This window comes from Empidonax traillii, unplaced genomic scaffold, assembly GCF_003031625.1.
Source record: "Empidonax traillii isolate 1590-97213 ecotype Southwest subspecies unplaced genomic scaffold, ASM303162v1 scaffold726:size354854, whole genome shotgun sequence".
NCBI classification, from domain to species: Eukaryota; Metazoa; Chordata; class Aves; order Passeriformes; family Tyrannidae; genus Empidonax; species Empidonax traillii.
Window position 1 is genome coordinate 347,435 of NW_020955919.1, and position 6,061 is coordinate 353,495.

Sequence of the window (6,061 nt, forward strand, 5' to 3'; positions counted from 1 at the left end):
TTCACTCTGTGAGTGCACATTTTGGTAAATTATTTATTTATGTTAGCATTAAAAAGTTTAAAAAATTGCATTTGACCAGGATATAAATGAGATATGTTGGACATGGCTTTGCTTTATACCTTGATATTAAAACTGGTGTTTCATCCTGGTATTTTAAAGCTGCTTTGAGGTTTGTTTTTTTTTTTTTTTTAAATGTAAACTAACCTCCTGCATGACAGAGGTTAAAATTTTGTCTGCACTTGAGTTCACTTGGGTTTACATTTGAAATGCGCATGTTTATTTATACAGATTTCAATAAAGCTATTCAAGGCCTTATTTAGTGTTGCATTTTTTTCCATGCTTTTTTCCCCACAGTGTGTCTGCATAATCTTTTTCTAAGACTTACATTCTCAGTTACAAAATGGCTATTTAATGACCAACACAGAATAAGATTAATAATATTTCCAGACAATAGTATATAAAGAGGGGTTTCTGTCCTGTCATTGGCTCTAAAAGTATTTATAAGGCTGCAAAAGCAGTGTATTGTCGTAAATATTTTGTTCTTAAAAGTAATACTGTAACAGTAATCAATGGAAAGATACTAATCATGAGATGGTTGGTGAAATCAGGGAATATATTTAAAGTTACATAAACCAGTGTGGGCGGGGGGATGTGGGGGTGATACAAGCTTTTGCCTTAAAACCTTGTATTTAGGTATGGAATACAGTAACCCAGTACAAAGCTTTGATCTAAATATTTATTAATTGAATGAGGGTTATCTGTGGAGTAGAGGAAGTAATTCTGGAGAACTGATGTACTCTTTGAATAACACATACAAAGAGGCCCCCTACATTCATACTCCTATTTGTTTTTCCATATTGTGTTAGCCTAGAACTTGATGGAAAAAATCGGAGAGGAGCAAAGGATCTAGTTTGATTTACCAAAATACTTAGGAGTTGATAGGTCGGAGCTTTAATACCTGATAACTCGGGTCTCCTAGCACACCTCATTCTCCCTTTGAAAATGCAAATACATATACATGCAATCTTATATTTGAAGGAATGTACTTACCTACTAACAGTTGTACAATCCAACTAGAATTTAAAAGGGTATTTATCAAAATAGCATTTAGTTAGTAAAACTTACATTTATTATTAATTTGGCTTCCAAGATTACATGCACATGGTTTCTGTAATCAGCTTCCTAAAGAGAGAAAAAACCAGCAACGTTTCTATGGGTGTCTCAAAGGTTTCTGGGAATTCAGTCAAGTTGTGAGTGTCATAAAACTATGTATTCACACATAAGATATGATAACTCATCCAGTGTGGACATGCTTAACACGGTAGAAAGTATATTATTATTTACAGTGTTTATCAAAAATTATTGTCACTCAACTAGACATTTATATAGAGAAGAGGACCCTAACATGTCTCTATGAATCATGTCAGATAAAAATCTACAGTCAGCTTTCTTTTTTCATCAAAAAGCTTGCTGTAAATAAGTATCAACATAAACCCTACAATTACAAGATTCACTTAACCTTATTAATAAGACAGTCACCAAAACAAAACAGAGTAGGAGGCAGAAGACAGCTTGTAATTCCCAGTTACTCCATGGATTTTGTGACAGCAATATGTCATTTAAAGCCACGCTGGAAGGGAAGGAGAGGTGCAGAGATACTGCCCAGGACCTCTTGTTCTAGTTGGCTCCAGACAATGTTCTGAATGCTTCAGTGCAGATCAGGTCCCTGATCTCTTCCATCACCCTCCTAAATTCAAGTCCCACCTGCCTTTCTGGCACACTGAGGTGAAGTTTGCAGCTTACAGTTGAGCTGACAAGATGAGAAAAGCTCTTAAGATGTTCCCCTGCCAGATACTGCAACTACCACTAGTTGCTGATGGCAGAGCCACAACCCCTTCTAGGTTTCCCAGGAAGTTAGCCTTGTGTTATGGAGTGAAGTGTATTTATGTAAGTAATTTCAAATCTTTAGTAGGAAGTCAGTAGGACTGGCAAAGTAATTAATTGGTAAACCCACTAGTTTTCTTCAAAAATTACGTCGCCTTCTTTGATATCAGACTTTGTATTTGCAAGTTATGGCTTTTCATTGTTTCTACACACTCGTTACTTTGACAAAGAAAATCACCATAAATGTAGTGAAACAAGAAAGCTGTATCTGATAGAATAAGCATATTTTTAGTCTGCAGGCAAACTGCTCTCTTGAGATTTTTTTAATTCTTTTTCCTTAGGGGGTAAACATTGTGAAAATGGTTCCACTTCCCTAGTTCCAAGATTGCATGCTTTACTGGCATCATGTGCTCCTGAGGCAGGCAGAGATACCTATCTTACTAAAAAGAAATTACATCTTGTGGTGATATGGAAACCCTGGAATAGTCCAAATGTGACAAATTTATTTAGGGATTACTGGGTTACTATATGCCTGTGTATTGGGTCTGGCTGAGCCGGAGTTCATTTCCCCATTAATAGCTCTCACAGTGCTGTGCTTTGCATTGGCAGCTGGAAGGGTGTTGATAACACACCAGTGTTTTGGCTACTGCTGAGCACAGCACCAACACTGAAACATTCCTTCCTCAGTTGAGGGCAAGATCCTGGGAGGGGGCCCAAGTAGGCCAAAGCTGACCCAAACTGACCAAAGGGATATTCCAGACCATATGACGTCAGCTCAGATATAAAAGCTGAGGCAAGGAGCAGGAAGGGAGGCATTCATTGTTTCCAGTGGCTGCCTGCTGAGGGACCATCATGCGTGCTGGAGCCCTCCTTCTTGGGAGTGGCTGACCATCACTGTGGGCAAGCATTTGCTTTGTTTCTGCTTTAATAAAGTGCCTTATCCCAACCCATGAGTTATTTTCCATCTTACTCTCTCCCCTGTCTGGCTGGGAAGAGGAGTGATAGAGAGGCTGGGTGGGCACCTGGCATCCAGCCAAGGTCAACCCACCACAGCAATATAGCATAAACAGTCACCCTGGGCCAAATAATACAAAAGCTGATACAGGACTTTAATAAAGAATTCACATCTGTCCACATGCCTTTATGAAAAGTAAATTTTGTTATATGGGCGGGCAGTAATTGAAAAAGACAGTTGATAAATACGATAATTTAGATGCACCTACAATTATTTCAGTGCTTGGCACTGAATGGTCACCTTAAGTATCACATTGCTGTCATCAAAACATGAACATTATGCAGTATCACCAATACAAAGTTTAGGAACTGACCAAAAAGCTCAAAATAGTTTCCATCAGGAAGTCATTGTGGAATAGGGATGTTACTGGAGAAGTTAGTGACACCTGGTCTAAAATTAATGTTTTCATTCAATGTGCAAAATATTCTGATCATAGCTACAAAATTCAGATGAGCGATGCTTATTTTCAACATCTGTCAGTGTTCTAAAATACATACTACGCTGTGGGTGTTGTGTAAATGTGAGTGTGTCTTTTGGCTGAGGAGCAAGTGCAAACAGAAGTGACAGCAATTACTGAATCTATCATCTATACCTATTAAAAGCAAATAAAAAAAACATACTGATTTTTGGTATAGGAAATAATGCCCTACAAGATGTTTTAAGGAAATTTAAACTTAGCTTTTTGTGTCATAGTTTTCAGATAATGTAGTGCAGATTAAGAGATAAATCAAAGAAGGTTGTAGTACTACTTAATATGGGAAGCATTTGGTTATCCTCTATAATCTTTGAATTTCTGTTTAGGTAATGTCATGGTCAGTCTGAGACTCTAATTTAGGAAGCTCATTTTTAGGATGTAAATTGTTCCTGTAATATCACAGAATCAAAGATTCACAGAATATGCTGAGCTGGAAGGGACCCGCAAGGATCACTGAGTCCAACTCCTGGCCCTGCAGAGGACCCCTCCCAAAAGTTACACCATGTGCCTGGAAGTATCATCACCATCCTCAGTCAGGCTTGGTGTTGTCTGTCCCCAGGGAAGCCTGTTCCAGTGGCCAACCACCCTCTACGTTGAAGAACTTCTTTCTAACATCCAGCCTAAACGTCCCCTGGCACAACTTCTGGCCATTCCCTTGGGTCCTGTCACTGGTCCACCACAGAGAAGAGATCAGTGTCTGCCCCTCCTCTTCCCCTCATGAGGAAGTTGTAACTGCAACGAGATCACCACTCAGTCTCCTCTCCTCCAGGCTGAACATACCAAGTGACCTCAGCCACCCCTCACACAGCTTCCCCTCAAGCTCCTTCACCATCTTCGCTGCCCTCCTTTGGAGGCTCTCCAACAGCTTTCTTATGTTGCAGTGCCCCAAACTGCACACAATATTCAAGGTGAGGCCACCCCAGTGCAGAGCAGAGCAGGACAATCACCCCCTTCAACCAGCTGGCAATGCTTTGCCTGATGCCCCCAGGACACAGTTGGCCCTCCTGGCTGCCAGGGCACTGCTGGCTCATATTCAAGTTGCCATCAACCAGGACTCCCAGGTCCCTTTCTATGGCACTGCTTTCCAGCATCCCATTCCCCAGTCTGTATGTACATCGGGGGTTGCCCCATCCCTGGTGCAGAATCCAGCACTTCCCCTTGTTGAACTTCCAATAGTTGGTGATTGCCCAGTCCTCTGATTTGTCGAGATCTCTCTGCAGGGCCTCCCTGCCTTCGAGGGAGTCAACAGCTCCTCTCAGTTTTGTGTCATTTGCAGACTTGCTCAGTATCCCTTCCAGCCCTGTGTCCAAGTCATTTATGAACACATTGAAGAGCGTAGGGCTGACAATAGAGTTCTGTGGAACCCCATCAGTGACAGGTCACCAGTCTGATGTTACCCCATTCACTGTTACCCTCTGTGCCTGTTTATCATGTGTTTATCCAGCTGTGCTGGACATTTCGTCCAGAAGGATCCTGTGAAAGACAGTATCGAAAGCTTTACTGAAATCCAAAAAGATTATATCAACTGGCTTCCATTGATCAGCTAAGTGGGTTACATTGTCATAAAAGAAAATAGGGTTTTATAAGTGGGACTTTTCTCTCATGAGGCCATGCTGGCTGTGACCAATGACAAAATTGTCTCTCAGGTGTTTTTCAACACACCTCCCAGAATAATCTCCATAACTTTTCCAGGCACTGAAGTGAGACTGACAGGCCTGTAGTCTCCAGGGTCCTCAGTGTCCTTCTGGAAAATCAGGACAAGGTTTGCCAGCTTCCAGTCAGCTGGGACCCCTCTGTTTTCCCAAGACTGCTCAAAAATCATTGAGAGAGGTTTTGGGAGATCAGCCAGATCTTCGAGGATTCTGGGATGAATCCCATCGGGCCCCATGGATTTGTAGGGATCCAGCTGGACCAGCAGATCCCATGCAATTTCAGGGTTTAAGTCACAGTCATGTTCCTTCAGCTCAGGGCACTGAGACCCCCTTGGTCCATCATCTGTGTTGAAGAGAGAGGCAGAGAAAGCATTAAACACCTCTGCATTGGCTCTGTCTCCATTTGTGAGGTGACCATCCCTTTCCTGTAACAGGACAATGACATTTCCATACTGGCTATTGCCGTTAATGTATTTGAAAAAACTCTTTGTATTGTCCCCCACATTTCTGGCAGCTTCAACTCCCGTTGAGCTTTGGCCACACAAGTTTTCTCCCTACAGTGGCAAGCAGCATCTCTGAATTATTCCCATGTCACTTGACCTTGCTTCCACTGGTCATCCACCTTCCTTTTTTGCCTTATCTCTAAGAGAAGATTCCTGTTCAGCCAAGCCAGCCTTCTGCCTCACCTTCTTCACTGCCAGCATTTGGGAATTGCCTGCCCCTGAGCCCTTAGGAGGTGATGTTGAAAAGGCGATCAGCATTGATGGACCCCAGCACCTGCAAAAACATTTTCCTAGAGGACCTTACTCACTAATTCCCTGAACAGCCTGAAGTTTGCTCTCCTCATGTCCAGAGCTGAGGTTTTGCTGGCACTTTTCCTCCTGTCAACAGAGATTTCAAACTGGATCCCTTTGTGGTCGCAGTGGCCAAGATGGCCACCAATCTCCACTTTGCTCAGGAGATTCATTATGCTGACAAACAGCAGATCAAGGAGGGCATCCTTCTAAGTCAGCTCCCTTAGGACCTGTTCCATAA

General features: G+C 42.1%; 1 protein-coding gene across 1 annotated transcript in view; it reads left to right on the plus strand.

The window, feature by feature from the left end:
* Positions 1 to 5,709, plus strand: part of USP15 (ubiquitin specific peptidase 15) — a 69,005-nt gene extending 63,296 nt beyond the window's left edge. The window contains exon 16 of the mRNA XM_027900429.1: positions 5,700 to 5,709. The gene's annotated coding sequence lies outside the window, so the exon portion shown is untranslated. The remainder of the gene's footprint in view (positions 1 to 5,699) is intronic.
* The last annotated feature ends 352 nt before the right edge of the window (positions 5,710 to 6,061 follow it).